A 17,477-nucleotide genomic window follows, 5' to 3' on the forward strand; every position below is an offset into this window, starting at 1 on the left:
GGATCATGAGGTCAGGAGTTCTAGACCAGTCTGGCCAACATGGTGAAACACCCTCTACTAAAAATACAAAAATTAGCTGGGCATGGTGGTGCGTGCCTGTAATCCCAGCTACTGAGTAGGCTGAGGCAGGAGAATTGCTTGGACCTAGGAGGCGGAGGTTGCAGTGAGCCAAGATTGTGCCACTGTACTCCAGCCTGGCTGATAGAGAAAGACTCCATCTCAAAAAACAAAAATCAACAACAGAAGACACTTAAAAGAGAACTAGCATTTGACCCAGCAATCCCATTATTGGGTATGTAACCGAAGGAAAATAAATCATTTTACCAAAAAGACACATGCACTTGTATATCCATTGCAGCACTATTTACAATAGTCAAGACATGGAATCAACATAGGTGGCCTTCAATGGTGAATTGGATAAAGAAAACATGCCATGTAATACAATGCAGCCATGAAAAAGGACAATATTACGTCTTGCAGCAACATGGATTTAGCTGGAAGCCATTATTCTAAGCAAATTAATGCAGGAGTAAAAAACCAAATACTGTATGTATTCACTTTTAAGTGGTAGCTAAACATTGGTGCACATAGACATAACCATGGCAGTGATAGATACTGGATACTACTAGAGAGAGGAGAGTAGGAGAGGGACAAGGGTTGACTAACTATTGGGTGCTATGCTCACTACCTGGGTGATAGAATCAGTCATACTCAAAACCTCAGCATCACGCAATATACCCATGTAACAAACTTGCACATGTATACCCTGAATCTAAAATAAAAGTTGAAATTATTAAATAAATATATAACAACATGAAATAAGACAATAAAAACTAAATAACATTCCAGTGGCAAGTTAAACAAAAGATAGATCCAAACGGAGGATAAACTTCATTTTTAGCAGCAAGAGACTAAATATTTTTCTTCCAAGAATAGAGAAGTTAATCTGCAGAGAAGGAAATGATGCAAGTATGAGGAGATAAGTAGGAGATTGTAAAATCTTAGACAATTCACTGAGAAACTCCAGTTCCTGTGTGAGACCAACTATACTATACCTGCTGTATTTCTTGCCACTTGATTCTGTACATTTCGTCCATAGTCTTTCAATAAAGTTCCCTCTAACTTAAACCATCTTGAAATGACTTCTGTTGTTTGCAGTCACATGATGACTGGCCAAAATATCCAGGGATGGAATTTGGCAAGTACTTTTATTTGGTTCCAATATTCCAGATTAAAGTGAACTCTCTAAACATGAAACATGGAACTGTGCCAAATTTTCTTGGTGATTAGTGGACTATTACGTTTTCAGGCCCTGTCCTCCATCTTTTAGCACGTTTATAGGACCTTTGTTATTTTTGGCATTTACCCTATTTGCCCCATTTACCCTACTGCTATCACCCACCCCTCCCATATCTTTCCTGGTGATTCACCATTTTCATATTGATCCATTAAGTCTGTGAAGGCTGAACTCCCAATTCAAAGGCAAAGGTCGTGGGGAATTTTCATACCCTGTGGAGATTGGTTGAGGGGAGAGCAGGTGACCTAAGTCCATCCAATTAGAGTGAAAGTCAGAATGAAAGTATAGGGAATGCTGGAATATAATTACTCATTTTCTGGATAATAGAAGTGAGTCAGCAGAGAATTAGTGCTGGTGTTGCCAAAAACTACATTTTGCTCCTCTCAAGGGAAAAGCTTGTGTAAGAAAATAATCATTGTAGATAGAAGAAGAGAGAGAGAGATAAAGATAGAGATAGAGATAGAGATAGAGATGAGAGAGAGATGTTATTTGAGCCCCTGCAGCCAGCTATGCCTGAAGCTGTATCTTCTCTTGAATTTTCCAATTATATAAGGCAAAAATTTTCCATATCGGTCAACTTGGAGAAATGTTCACATTTTATTGTAAAGTGAGAAAGAAGTTAAATAATGTAGAATAGTGTGTATGTTATTATCTCATTATCATAACAATATCAATACCAATCAAAGCATCTCTCTCTCTCATCTGTATAATCATGGAAAGCTATTCATCAAATTTTTAACATCTAGGAATGTGAGATGCTACAGGTGGAGTTGGAGAAAGGTAGCAAAAGTGTAGGGGGTGCAGTAATAATGAATTATTCTGTAATAATATTTAATTTATGCAAAATTATTTATAATTGAATGTAGATATGAATGGAGACACAGATAGTACAATCAATGAAATGTGATATTGTTGCAAGCCCATGAAATTTTAGTTGATGTTTTTCTTTACACTTTAACGTATTTTTGGGTTTTTTGTTTGTTTTGAGATACAGTCTTGCTCTGTCACTCAAACTGGAGTGCAGTGGCATGATATCGGCTCACTACAACCTTCACCTCCCCAGGTTCAAGCAATTCTCTGCCTCAGCCTCCTGAGTATCTGAGATTATAGGCACCTGCCACCATGCCTAGTTAATTTTTTTTGTATTCTTAGTAGAGACAGGGTTTCAACATCTTGGCCAGGCTGGTCTTGAACTCCTGACCTCTTGATACACCTTGGCTTCCCAAAGTGCTGAGATTACAGGTGTGAGCCACCGCACCCAGCCATTTTTGTTATTGTTTTAATGATTAGAAGATATTATGTTAAAAAATATTGGTAATACATAGGAAAAGAAGCCATGTACTATTTAAAATTTTCTAATTTTTAATTAAGTAATATTTGACTTTATTAATAGTTCTTTTGGCAACTGAAATTTAATAATACTTTAAAATGGTTCTTTTCAAAATGTATTTGTTAAACACTGAGTTAAATGAAGTTCAATGCATTCCTTTACAGGCTGCATAAAAGTGTACATTGTAAATCTCTGAAAGGGGGATTGAGTATTCAGCAGTTCTCAAATTTATTGGACCATGGACTATCCCTTGTGACTGGGGTAACATAGAATATATTTTAGGAAACAGAGAAAACAACACAACAACAAAAATAAATAGACTTTAATGTCATGTGTCCTGGAGTTATAGCCAAGACATGATTTACTTGACTTGTGACCTTGGGCCATTCACTTGCCTTCTCATGCCTCATCCTTAAATTCGGTAGAACAGGTCTTTCTTCCAGGGTCATGTGAGGGTAAACTGTAGTAAGTATATGGAATATTTAAAAAGAGCCCATGGATTTATAGGTTATCTATATGATATTTTCTTTTGTGGTATATTTTTCCAAACCTTAATAAAAAAGAAAATAATTTAAATGCATTTTTTATTATTTTTTGTACACTTCCTTATAGTGGCTACCATATACCTTCTCTCTCTCTTTCTCTCTCTCTCTCTCACACACATACACACACACACACACACACACACACATACAAATATATTCACATTTCTTCTCTTTTGAAAAACAATTGTATTTTTCATGTGAGGCATAAGGCATTATTTATTCTTATTGGGATTGAATAAACAAAATTCCTTAGAAAGCACTTGTCTTTCTGAGTTACTGGGGCAAAGGAAAGTGGAAAAAACAATTGTTTGTTCCTACCTAATTTGGTCATATGAAACAGAAACTTACTTAACTAGATTTAGGCTAGGTGGGGAGGAAGGGGGAGGGGGAATTGTTACAAGGACTTGAGGCTGCTCTGTTAAGCCAAGCTAAGACTGGAGGTTGATCCCCTTGAGGGCAGGGAAAGGAACAAGGCACCTGAGACACAAAGGCAGATATTCTCTCTGATGCCCTGCACACCATCTCCTTTCTACTTCTCTTCCATCTTTCCTTTCTGAAGAGCCCTCTTTGTTTTTCTATACACAAGACAGCTGATAGCTGATTCACAGTGCCTGAGTCAGCATTTCTTTAATTGAAATGATAAAAAAAAAAATGCTTAGCTCTGTCAGCCACAGTTAGAAATTCCCAAAAGAGTGTCCACCCCAATCCAGTGAACTTGAGGCAGGGACAGCAAACATAGGACATTAAGTTACTAATGAAGCTCACTCATGTACCTAGGGTTGGCAAACTGCTCAGAGAAGTGTTTGACCTGAGCAACCATCCCCAGTCATCTTACAACTAGTCAGTACTCTCCCAATCTTGACCTTTCTAATTCCTCTCTGCTTCATCTGGGCTGGGATACAAGTTTGTGGGTTTCTTTGCACGCTTCTAAACCTATAAAGTCTTGCTAAAATGGGGTCAGAGCTGCAATGACCTGGGCCTTTATCATCTAGATAAGACTTGCCCAATTAGCTATACAAAATAGAGATAACTATTAACTTTGTATGGTAATGGGAGAGGATCAGTGACCAGCTATAAAATAGGGAAATAATAAATCCATTTTCTTTTGGTTTTGAACACGTTTTATAACTGCTATTTTGGCAAAAACATTGACAACCTATACCATTCAAATTAACTGGTATTTGCTAACTTCAAACCAAGTACATGATACCACACACTTTTATAGTAAAAGAAATACAGAGTAGTGATTTGTGATAAGGGATATCTAATGTAAAGTTTGAAAGAAATCATTGGAAATACACATTTACTGAAATAAATGTAGACTTGTTGAATGCTTAATATGTCCAGGACATCGTGCAAAATGCCTTACATACATTGTCATATTTAATCTTTATAAAAATCTTATGGGAAAAAATAGCATTTGGATTCCCATTTGATAGATGATGAAACCAAAGCTAAAATGTTCAGTTACTTGCCAAAGAATGAACATCTAGCTCTTGGTGGAGCTAAAGCCAGGTTGGTTTAAGTCTATGCCTGAGCCTTTACTTGGCTGTTATACCTGCCCCCAAAGTAGAAAGTTCGTTTTCAGATAATTGAGAGACATTTGGGAGCTAAAACATAGTCATCCAGCATTCTACAAAATGAGAGAATGTATTTGACCTCAAGTGAGACCATTCTCTGTATGAGTCACATATTTGTATGCTGCTTCTGCCCACTCCCTGCCACCGACCCAGCTTCTGCAGAGGCTAAGCTTTTGCAGCTCTGCATCTATAAGCTAAGCTCAGAACTTCAGTAAGTTGACAGTTCGTTACCAAATGGGCTGGAAAAAAAAAAGAAAGAAAACACTACAATTCACACAAAGCAGCTTCAGACCTAGAGGACTCTGATTCCGGCTCAAGAAAGGACTAGTGACCAACTTAACAGTTCTGTGGGTCACAGGAAAGATGACTTGGAAATAAAGCCAGATTTGTTGCATGAGGCTAAAGTCTAATGAGGTAAAGCTCCGGGATATTATAGGCAGCCTGCCTAAAGTAGTATTAGTGTCAGGGTATTAACATGTTGTGTTTTTTTAATACTATCTTAAAGCAGTCACTCTGAGCATGAATCACGTTAAGTCCTTTGTTTCATATAAATAATTGGTCTGTTACTTTAGTTCATAGTGAATAACGTAAAACGTTAATAAACCCTTTAAAACTTCAGAACTAGCAGTATATTCAAATAACACATTTTATAGACAAAGGTATTTAGGAGACTAAATCACACAGATCATTATTTGTATTTAACTCTCTAACTGACCTGCTAACAAATGTGGACATTTAAATTCCATTTAGATAGATATTCAATTATATATGTAAACAATTTTAATGCTCACTATTTGATTTTTTTCATTGATGAAATTATTTCAGTGTTCTAACATAAAGGGACGTTGGGACAGCTTATAATCATAAAGTCAGTCATACTTATATTTTCCCCCTAAAAATTATACTATTTAGGCCTAAAGCAAAAATTATACTATTTAAATTTTGCCTTTTAATTGGGCACATATTAGATTTTGTTTAAGAGCTTATACTCAGATCTCCTGATGTGCTAAATAATGTATAAAATTGCCTTCTGATTATCTATGAGTAGATTTTCTATTAAATAGAAACTCTAGTACTAATTTTGCCATAGAAGACAGAGGTTTTCCTTTCCTCTTCAGTTTCCTGAGCTGAGGAAGGCAAAGAATTACAGAATTGAGCAAGTGCTTTATTTACTTTAAGGAAATGTCAATCTAAACATAAATTGTTTTTATGATTTCATATTTGAACAAAGGTACTTGGAATTACCAATGTTGATTGTATATTCAAAAGACAGCCAGAACTTTTTCTATTTTTAGAAGCTCCTCCGTCAGAGACCATTTGATGCAAAACTTTTTCAAGATAAAATTTTTCTTGAATTTATCGTATTAATTAACTTGCCTCTTTTACTGATTTATAAAAGTTGACTAGGATATCATGTTATTTGTATGCATGTGTGTGCACACACACAGAGAGCTGCTATATACAAAGGGGTGTTAGCTTTTAAAACCCAGAATTAGTTGAATAATTAAAACTAAGATTTGAGGCTCCAGATTTATAGACTTCCTAAGAAATGTCATCCTACCCTTTTAGTATACGCTTTCAACTTAGCCATTCTGAAATGAGCAATTCAAACTTAATTAGAAATTAGATTCTTCTGGAAACTCGTGGATAGTACTGATGAGACTGCCTGAAAACTGTTCCATGACTGAGAGCAAAACTCATGTCCCTGTAAAATATGACTTTATTTTGACAATGCACCTCATGGAGAATCCAGAATCATTTTCAGTTGTAAATACAGGATTCTGTCACCAAGGCCATCATGGCTGATAGAGCATTCCTATCTCTTTTCACACATGGCACTACCCTGAACGCTGGGGGAAATACAGTGTGACTTTTATATTCTTCCAGGAAACCTAAAAGCAAAGAAGATTTTCTTCTGCCCTTTTATACCAAGGTTTCTTCAGCCATGTCTGAACTCAGAAATTGCCAGTTCATATTTCATTGTAAGTGGAACATTCTGAGGCACATGTTGCTGTCTTTGGTAAAATACGTTTTCTAGGAAAGCTTGTGCTTTCTAAAATGAAGAATGAGACACAGTCTGTTCTTAATATTTGAAAACTCCCAACTGCCTCACATGATTACATTACCACATTAGTTGATGACTGAAGAGTAACTTCTTTGCTCATTCATTTTAACTCATGACTTTAGCTTAGTCTGCTTCCAATACACACCTCTACCCTGTCTCCTAACAAATACTTACACACTTACTTCTCTTGAATTTCATGAGTATCTGTCACTCTTACTTAAAAAAAAAAATTACTACAGAATACTCAGTGGGAATCTAAGTCAGAGAATCAGATAAAAGAGCTACCAGAGAATTAGCAAAGAAATCCACTGGTGAAGTGAAGCTTGTCCTCAGGTTTCTTTTTTAGTGTCTAATATGGAATTCAACATCAAGGAGACTGGTACATTTATTACATGGAAAGCTAACTGTGGATGGTCTTCTGCCTTCCATAAGAAGACTCAGAAACTGAAAAGGCACAAGTCAATGATGCAATTAATAACCACTGTTTCCATTTAAGAGATTGTAAAAGGGTAGATCTTATACTTTTGATATTTCCAGAAAGTAAAATCATCTGGTTAAAACTTCAGTAATGTTGCCTCTGACAAGAAGACAAATCTCCTTCCACAATAAGTCTTAGTAGAGAAAGAATAAGTAATTTTTACTTCCCTTCTTTCCCAAGCCAACAAATATTAACCTGTAGCTGAGAAACTAGCAATGAACCTTTCCTACAGACATATATAGGAGTAATACATTTTCTTCTAGATGTTTGCGTAGAGGTTGTTCCAATCAAAGGGAGAGATCCTCAGAGACACAAAGAAATTCTATCAATAACAATGACAAAAGAATGTATTGAATACTATTTGCCAGGCTTTTTGTATCAGCTATGATTCTTGAAATTGCAAGTAAAAGAAATGAAACAAGGGATATGCCTGTTCACATTACTGATAATCCATGAATAGGACAGGCATCAGGGACCACTGTCCACACACTGGACCAAGGGCTCAAATAATGTAACAAGACCTCAGGTCAATCTCCAGCTTTACTGGGTAAAGGTGAGCAGGGAGGCCAGGACAGCCTGTGGCATCTTGAACTTTACAGCTTTGATTTTAACCTAGTGACAAATGCCATTTTCCTGCAATTAAAGATTAAGCCAGGGGTTAGCTCTGATGGGCTCTTTGACCTTCATCATTTTGCCAGTTCCTGAAGCAAATTGAGCATGTAGTATAATGAGATGATTAGCTTTACTTAGTTTTCATGTTTCACTGCAGAAGAAGAGATTAGAACCTGCCTAAAACTTATGGACCAAGAATGAGAGATAGATGACTCACCAGAGTAGAATATCAGATTTATTAGCAGTAATAGATTTAATAGATTCTATATAGCCCCAAATCAACAGATATCTACTTTAGGACCTCACATATATTTTACAAATACTCATTTATTAAGTCTTTACAAAAGTCTCTATAAAAGAGTTTGCATTCTTATTCCCACACAACAGATAATGTAGCAGCTGTAAAGATATTAAAGTCACATATTAGGTTTGTGACAGAGCTGGGCATTAAACTGAGGGCTGTCTGACTGCAGATCATTGAACTTAACCTCATCTACATGCATCACTGAAGGAATAGCACACCCCTGAGTATCATGTGGTAAAAGCAGGAAAGCTGTGGCATCTTCAGAACACCTTTGGCAAGTGTATAAATTATACTTCTGAAGAGCAGAGTGTTAAGATCCAGAGATATCAAGGCTAGGTTTGGCGCACATGTTTTAGTGAAATTGAAATTATTTTTAATTATCTTATCAATTTTGTGCTGTTTGTAATGGACAGAAATTTATTTCTCACAGTTCTGAAGGTTGGGAAGGCCAAGATTGAAGGGCTGGTGTCTAATAAGGGCCTTATTGCTATGTCATCTCATGGTGGGAGGTGGGAGAGCTAGAAAGCTAGAAAATAAAAAGAGGTCAAACTCCACCTTTTATAATAAAGATACTCTCATGATAGTAGGGTTATTCTTCCACTGTGTTCTCACATCCTAATAACCTCTCATTAGTACCCACCTCTGAAAACTGTCGTATTGGGGATTAAGTTTCCAACACATGCTTTTTGGGCAGACATATTCAAACCATAGCAAATATTTATTTAATCAAGAAATTAATGACTGCCATTCACATCATTAGCCTGCATCCTCATGGCTGGTTTGCAAAGTTCATAGATTCACCCTCCACCTGCCAGACTAGGACTGGGCAAGTATTTGCACCACTCCCCTCCAACATTTGAAACTTCAATAATACTGCGGCATTCTAATCCACATGTGAAGAATGTTTGCTATACAGGCTCTGAAAAACCTTTTGATATTTTTGGGGATCAGTTAAAACATTTTGAAATATCTAAATTAAGACCAGTGTAAAACTCTAAAACAGAAAATTTTTAAAGGATGGTACTTGAGAACTGAAACCACTGACATACTGAGCCTAGACACAGAGAACCAAAACCACACCTTGCTATCCACATTGATGTCTTTGGCTTTTCCTTTGTCTTTATTAGCATGATTTATTCTTTGACAACTCTCCTACCTAAGCGAATGGCTTGATTGTTCAGTTCAGGAACTTCCCCAAAGGCCTATCAGTTCCTCACTGAAAAGTATCAATAATTTTCACCCTAAGAGTCTTTGAATCTTTCATCTCAAAATACTCACTTTGCTGTTTCCGCTAGTCTTGAACTGTTGTATCATAATTTATACCTACTCCTAACTAAGTGTCTACATTGAAGGAATCACCATAAACGAAAGTTCCAATTTCCAAAAGATTCTTACATTACCTTCCCCTACTAGTGGCCTTTGAGTATTAGTGATATTTTAAGAATTTAAGAAAAAATCTTGTCCAATATAAATTAAGTAAAAAATAGAAGTATGTTGTGGCAATGAGATGTACAGAGTAATGAGAGATAAAGCCAGAAGTAGAAGTTTGTCACCAGGAATGACACAGCTGGGACAGCACAAACTGTTTTGTCAGGATGGTCCATAGCACTTTGGAAGAACATTGGACTTTAATTGGTTACTTAGCAGGTGAAACAATTTATGCTTATATAGAAATTAGAGAGAATACAGACCCTAGAATGTTGAGACACTGAATTTTGTAGGTTTTACCTCCTTTCTTTTTTGCTTATGACACCCAAGATATGGTATGTGTTAAATAATCATATGTTAAGGAGAGACAGAAAAACAAACAAAACAAAACATGAATGCAAAGAACATCAATACATGAATACTGGATATCCAGAACTAACTTCTAGCAATGAAAATATTATCTACAATGTTAATTATTCAGATTAATTAGCCATCTATATAATTGATTGATTAATCATAATAAGGAAATATAGAATGTATTAGACTATTCTCACATTGCTATGAAGAAATATCTAATCCTGGGTAATTTATAAAGAAGAGAGGCTTAATTGACTCACAGTTCTGCATTGCTAGGGAGGCCTCAGGAAACTTCCAATTATTGTGGAAGGCAAAGGACAAAGAGGTACCTTCTTCACAGAGCGGTAGGATGGAGTGAGTGCAAGCAGGAGAAATGCCAGATGCTTATAAAACCATCAGATCTTGTCAGAGTCATTCACTATCATGAGAACAACATGAAGGAAACCACCCCCATGATTCAATTACCTCCACCCAGTCCCATCTTTGACATGTGGGAACTATAGGAATTATGGAGATTACAATTCAAGATAAAATTTTGGGTAGGGACACAGCCAAACCATATCATTCCATCCATGGCCCCTCCCAAATCTCATGTCCTTACATTTCAAAGAACAATTATGTCTTTACAACAGTCCCCCAGAGTTTTAGCTCATTCCAGTGTTAACCAAAAAGATCAAGTCCAAAGTCTCATCTGAAACAAGGCAAGGCCCTTTGGCTTATGAATCTGTAAAATCAAAAGGAAGTTAGGTGCTTTCTAGATACAATGAGGATACAGCCATTGGGTTATTACACACATTCCAAATGGGGGAAGGGGGCCACAGGCCTCATGCAAGCCGCAAATCCAGCAGGGAAGGAAGATCTTAATGCATCAAAATGATCTCTTTTGACTCCATGTCTTACATCCATGCTGATGCAAGAAGTGGTCTCCCAAGGCCCTGGGCATCTCTTTTCTGTAGCTGTATAGGGTACAGCTGCCCTCCAAGCTGCTTTCTTGGGCTGACATTGAGTGTCTAGCAGCTTTTCCAGGCACACAGTTCTACCATTCTGGGGTCTGGATGACTGTGGCCCTCTTCTCACATTTCCACTGGGCAGTGTCCCACTGGGGATCTTGTTCAGGGGCTCCAACCCTGCATTTCCCTTCTGCACTACCCTAGCAGAGGTTCTCTATGAAGGCTTTGCCTCTGCAGCAAACTTCTGCCTTGACATCCAAACATTTCCATACATCCTCTGAAGTCTAGGTGGAAGTTCCTAAATCTCAATTCTTGACTTCCGTGCACCTGCAGACCCAACACTATGTGTAAGCTACCAAGTCTTGGGGCTTGTACCTCTGAAGAAATGGCCTGAGCTGTACACTGGTCCCTTTTAGCCATGGCTGGGATGCAGGGCACCAAGTTCCAAGACTGTACAAATCAGCAAGGCTCCAGGCCCATGAAACCATTTTTCCCTCCTAGGCCTCTGGGGCCTGTGATAAGAGGGGCTGCCATGAAGATCTTTGACATGTCCTGGAGACATTTTCCCCATTGTCTTCCCCATTGTCTTGGTAGTTAACATTTGGCTCCTAGTTACTTATGTAAACTTCTGCAGCCAGCTTGAATTTCTTCTCAGAAAATGGGTTTTTCTTTTCTGTCACATCATCAGGCTACAAATTTTCCAAACTTTTGTGCTTGCTTCCCTTTTAAATATAAGTTCCAATTCCAAACCATCTTTTTGTCAATGCATAAAACTAAATGACTATAAGAGCAACCCAAGTCACATCTTAAATGCTTTGTTGCTTAGAAATTTCTTCCACCAGATATTCTCAATCATCTCTCTTAAGTTCAAAGTTCCACAGGTCTCCAGGGCAGGGACAAAATGCTGCCTGTCTGTTTTGCACAGCAAGAGGCACCTTTATTCCAGTTCCCAACAAGTTCCTCATCCCATCTGAGATCACCTCAGCCCGGACTTCATTGTCCACATCACTATCAGCATTTTGGTCACAGCCATTCAACAAGTCTCCAGGAAGTTTAAAATATTCCCACATATTCCTGTCTTCTTCTGACCACTCCAAACTGTTCTAACCTCTGCCTGTTACCCAGTTCTTAAGTCACTTCTACATTTTCAAGTATCTTTATAGCAGCACTCCACTCCTGGTACCAATTTACTTTTTTAGTCTATTCTGACACTGCATGAAGTAATACCCAAGACTGGGTCATTTATAAAGAAAAGAGGCTTAATTGACTCACAGTTCCACCTTGCTGGGGATGCCACAGGAAACTTACAAGCATGGCAGAAGGCAAAGGAGAAACAGACAGCTACTCCACAGTGTGGCAGAATGGAGTGAGTGCAAGCAGTAAAATGACAGATGCTTATAAAACCCTCAGATATTAGGAGACTCACTAACATGAGAAAAGAATGGGGGAAACCACCCCAATCATCCAATTACCTCTGACTGGTCCTGCCATTGATGCATGGGGATTGTGGGAATTATTGGAATTATAATTTAAGATGCGATTTTGGAGTGGAGACACAGCCAAACTATATCAGGGAGGTATAAATATGTATTGACATACCCTTAACTGGGTTTTTGAAAATGGAAATGAAAGTGGAAAGGACAGCCTGGAAATATTGCAAAAGGCAAAGGAGAAAATAAAGAAAAACAGGGCAATTGAATACTGGGTTAATTTCTTGGACACTTCATAAACTAATAAAATGAGCAAAATCTTCTTAACCACATAAAAGTGCTTCCTAGTGGTGGGAGAGTCAAGTGAGCATTATCTTTTTAAAGAAAAACAAACAAAAATACCTACACACAAAAAAATTAAAGGAACAAAAAAGAATATATGCTTACCTAAAATTGACTGATCAGCTGCATCATGGATTAGATATGCTGGAAAATTAACAATTTTTAATTTTGCTAGTCTAGCAGAACTTGAGAGATCCAATCCAAGTCAATTTACATCAGGTGAATTGCTAACCAAAAGCAAATTACTAATTACCTGATTAAGATGTTTTGGTGCCTAGAAAATCTATATTTAATTTTACAGCACTTTAGAATGTAAAAGGCTATAGATATTCCCCGCTTGAACTTCATTAACCCATGTCTTTTGTGGATTCATAGGCCAAAGGTACACAAACTACAGCTTATAAGACACATTTGGCTAGACACTTGTTTTTGTAAATAAAGTTTTATTGGAACACAATAGTGCCTATTTATTTCCTTATTATCTATGGCTGCTTTTGTATTACAAAGGCAGAATTGGCTAGTTGTGACAGAGACCCTGCAGCACAACTAGTGTAAAGTATTTACTATTTGGCCCATTACAGGAAATGTTTTGCAACGCTTGTCTAGTCTCCTGCTATTTAAAGTGTGGTCCATGAACCAGAGACCTGGTTGGAAATGCAGTATCTAAGGCCCTAACATAGACCCACTTAATTAGTACCTTTGTTTTCAAAATCCACAGGTGATACATGTGAAGTATGTGAAGGTGTGATCTAGAACACTGTCTAGATCTTAGCATAATCTAGCAAGTATTTATTCAGTAAGTCAATATCTAGATCAATATGCAACTATTGAACTTCATCAATAGATATTTATTTAATATGTGTGATGTACCTGGACCTTGCATACATCGGGAAAGGAGCTAAAGAAATTGCTCGTCCTTGAGGACTTTAAAATTTACTTACACAAATAAAAATTGCAGATGTAACACTCTTAAAGAATATCATAATAGAGCACATCATAATATGCAGATTGTATTTTGCAGATGGTAAGTGATGAAAGAGAAACATGCTGGATTCTGAAAGGAATAGGAAAATACATCAGATATGAATGGCTTTGGACTGATTAGTGTCTCAGATATGGTTCATAAATAAAAAACGGAGGAGGGAAATGTCCCTTAGTTTATCCAAGGGTTTTTTGCATTGCAAAGAAGAAATGCAATAGGCTCAGACCAATAGTTCCAAGGCTCTTAGTGAAGCAGATAAATGCATGAGCACATGCGTTTTTATAGCAAGTAAATTAGGCTGTAAATCAAGGAACAAGAGATAGCGCTGAATATTCCTGCAGTTAAAATGTGGCAAGAAATACCTGAACAACCTCCGATGAGATAATTGATAATGTCATGGTGAATTAAATATCTACAGTAGGATTAGCTATGGCAAACCTGGTATTTTTCCATGTTAAATGCTAATTACCTAAGAATAAGGCAATTTCAAAGTCGCAACCCTACTGCCTTTTGTTTTTGTCATTGAGCTGTTTGTAAGCACTTAATTTCGTGGTTTGATGCTGGTTTTTTTTCTTCTCAGAATAAATAGAATTTCTCAGAAAACTCAGATGCACTTTTAATTCTCCGATGACTCTCTTCTACTCAACACAATTAATAATATTCAAGGAAAATGGAACACCCGATCTTTAGATAAAGAAGCCTCCACCAATCTATTTGTTTTGTATTTGTTTGAGATTGCAGTTTTTCATTTAGAGTCTCAAAAGGCGATTGATCAGTTTGGCCTCTAACTGGCTTTCTGAATTGAGAAAAAAATCTTTTTTGTTGTTGTTGCTTTTATAATCATGGTGGCAGAAAAGAGCCATAGGGCTACGGATAACAAGGAAAAGTGGATTCTTTAAGTTCCTTCTACAGAATTGACAGTTTCAGTGTGCTTGACTCACAGACTTCCATGTCTTGAAATTTAACATGCAAGTTTCTCAACAGCACCTATTCTCCCTACATTCTATAGTTTTATTTACTCTACTAGGGCTGAGGCCCAAGAGGAAGGGGTACAAGGAAAAGATGAGCATATCAGTTTTAAATAAGAAGTGTGCTTTTATGTTGTGAATATTACAATTAGAATGAGGGTATCGTGATGTCACCAGGTTGAACTCCGTCTATCACTAAACATCACTCAAAGTGTGTGTTGGTAATGTTGGGAGATGGGGATTGAACATGGTGGCCTGGGATTCCTACTTCATTTCTGTTTTTTTTGTTTGTTTTGTTTTGCTTTTTGCAAGTGGAACTTTGAACATTTATTACACGTTTAATAATATTTCAAAATTATTGATGACTCTTTTGGATGATAAGCTTTGTAATTACGCTTTAATGAGTTCTTATCTTGAAGAGAGAGATTCTGAAATATTTACAGAAGAAATAATCAGATGCCTGAGATCAACTTCAAAAGACCCAGGATGGGACAGGGATGGATTGTAGGTAGATGGTCATCAGATCTGTGTACTAGGTACACAGTGGTTCATTGTACTGTCCTGTGGTCTGTTGATTAGGTTGAAAATTCTTCCTAATTCAAAAGCTTACAAAGGGACCTTGGTAGGCTCCCAACCAGATTTCAACCCCACAATATGGAGATCACTCAGGTCCAAAGAGTTCCTGCTCCCCAGCTCCCTGCAAAAATAGCGCCAGGTGAGGTCCAAGGTGAGGGTGACGCTTTCATGGGGGTCCCACCAGCAGTATCGCGATCTTCAATGACTCAGCAACTTGCAGCCCTTGAGCATTTGATGAAGCATGACTTGGACGCCAGCCAGCATGCTCAGGCACCAGGTCCAGCCGTGCTTGTGCTTGCGTTTGATGTTGCTCAGCTGATACTCATTCCTGCAAGCCTTGCCCCGGGCCTGCTGAGGGTTGGGGAGGCCCCAGGGGTCCAGGAACCGCAGGCAGGCTCGTGGCTGGAGCTACCTCCCACCCAGCAACGCTGCAGACCTACTTGCTAGGCCCAGCGGGGATCTAGTCAAGAAAGCTATGTCTACAGTTGTTCCTGAAGTCCCCCATTTCCGTTTTTGACAACCTCCTACTTTCCACTCAGAGGGGATAGCCCCAATTAATATTAGAAATTGGGAATCTTGAATAGGGGAGGTAGTTCAAGAGACCTTGTATCACTCATATTGGTATTTCTTGTCCTCTCTTTTTGAACCCTGGAGAATGAGTGGATTGAATGGACTGGAGGAGTTAAGGCTCTTTATGAGTTTCCTATCCTGCCAAAAGAAAGGTTTGAGTGTTTTAGGTGCTGATTCAGAATTTCATAGTGTAGTATCATGGGTAGAATGCAAGATGACACTGAGCCCTTGAGTTCTGATCCTGGTGACAGTAAAATGCCATCCCTGCTTTTTTAAGCTGGCTTTGCCTTTGGGTATTGATGTTTTTATTTGTAAGATTAGGACAGTAGATAAAATTTAGAATTCCAAAACTAACTCATGCATCAAAAGATGCATCCTTTCCCCAATAAATCTAGAAAAGTCTCTATGTTGGAGACTGCCTAAGTGTCTCCCAAATCTAATTTCTCTTTTTTGTTGGTTCTCGGCAAAACTACATTTACCAGCCTCTCCTTTAGTGGGCCAGGAGGTAACATGCTAGTCAATGGAATGTGAACAGAAATGATGCACATTACTTCCAGGGGAGTCCATAAAATTCCACTACAGTGATTCTCCATACTCTTCCACTTCTTAATTTCAGCTTAATGCCCACATCATGACCTTAGGAACCAAGTATTAAAGATGTGAAGCTATACATGAATGGAGCCCAACTCTCTTAATGACTATTTATTTACTTATTTTGAGACGGAGTTGTGCTTTGTCACCAGGCTGGAGTGCAGTGGCATGACGTCAGCTCTCTGCAACCTCTACCTCCCGGGTTCAAGTGATTCTCCTGCCTCAGCCTCCCAAGTAGCTGGGATTACAGGCACACATCACCATGCCCAGCTAATTTTTGTATTTTTCATAGAGACAGGGTTTCATCATGTTTACCATTTAAATAACTATTTTGAGAAGAACCAACTATCAGGAAAAACAATCTCAGACTTTATTTGTGCAAGAAATAAGTTTTAGTTTATTGAAATCATTCTTCATTTTTGGATTAGTTGTAATAACAGTTATTGATTAACTCATAATATTTTAGGACTCAGTCTCAGGTTGGTTTGGATCACATGCCTTTCTCAAACAATTAATTTTAATATTTCTGGTATGTGTGCATACATTAAGGGTGTTGTTATTTTATCATTGGCAAGATTTGAGTCATGTGCTTATCCCTAAAGAAAGTTCAGTTCTTCTCAAAGCACCTGGGTTTAGTATGACTGAGGAGTGAGGGATGTTTTCGAAAGACCATTAGATTGTGTTAGGAAAAAAGCAATTCAGAGTAGGCTGAATATCAGATGTCTTACATAAATTTCACATTCTCTAAGTCTGCTGAAGCCTAAGCTCCATTTTGCCCTGCAGTCCTTGGTCGTGCTGGCATTTAATAAATTTGTTGAATGCATGAGTGCATGTATAGAAAGAAATAAGAAAATTAGCTCAAAAATCTTGCCTTTTCCTCAAGTGCAGCATTATTTAAATGAATTTGAATTTCCTCAACTCTCTTTCTCCCATTGCCTTTGTTCAACCATAACCTAAGCTGCACTTTAAACTGAGCATGGATTTAATGAGTCAACACAAGTCCCTTTGCAATTTGCTTATGCTCTGACTGTGTCTATAATATTCACATCCTCAGGGGTCTTTGAAACTATGC

At 37.7% G+C, this 17,477-nt stretch overlaps 1 pseudogene; it reads right to left on the minus strand.

Annotated features, from left to right (window-relative positions):
- Positions 1 to 15,442: 15,442 nt before the first annotated feature.
- On the minus strand, positions 15,443 to 17,229 carry LOC110567836 (large ribosomal subunit protein bL34m-like; annotated as a pseudogene).
- Positions 17,230 to 17,477: the final 248 nt, after the last annotated feature.

This window comes from Aotus nancymaae, unplaced genomic scaffold (assembly GCF_030222135.1).
Source record: "Aotus nancymaae isolate 86718 unplaced genomic scaffold, 86718_ANA_hifiasm-v0.15.2.pri h1tg000046l, whole genome shotgun sequence".
Classification (NCBI taxonomy): Eukaryota; Metazoa; Chordata; class Mammalia; order Primates; family Aotidae; genus Aotus; species Aotus nancymaae.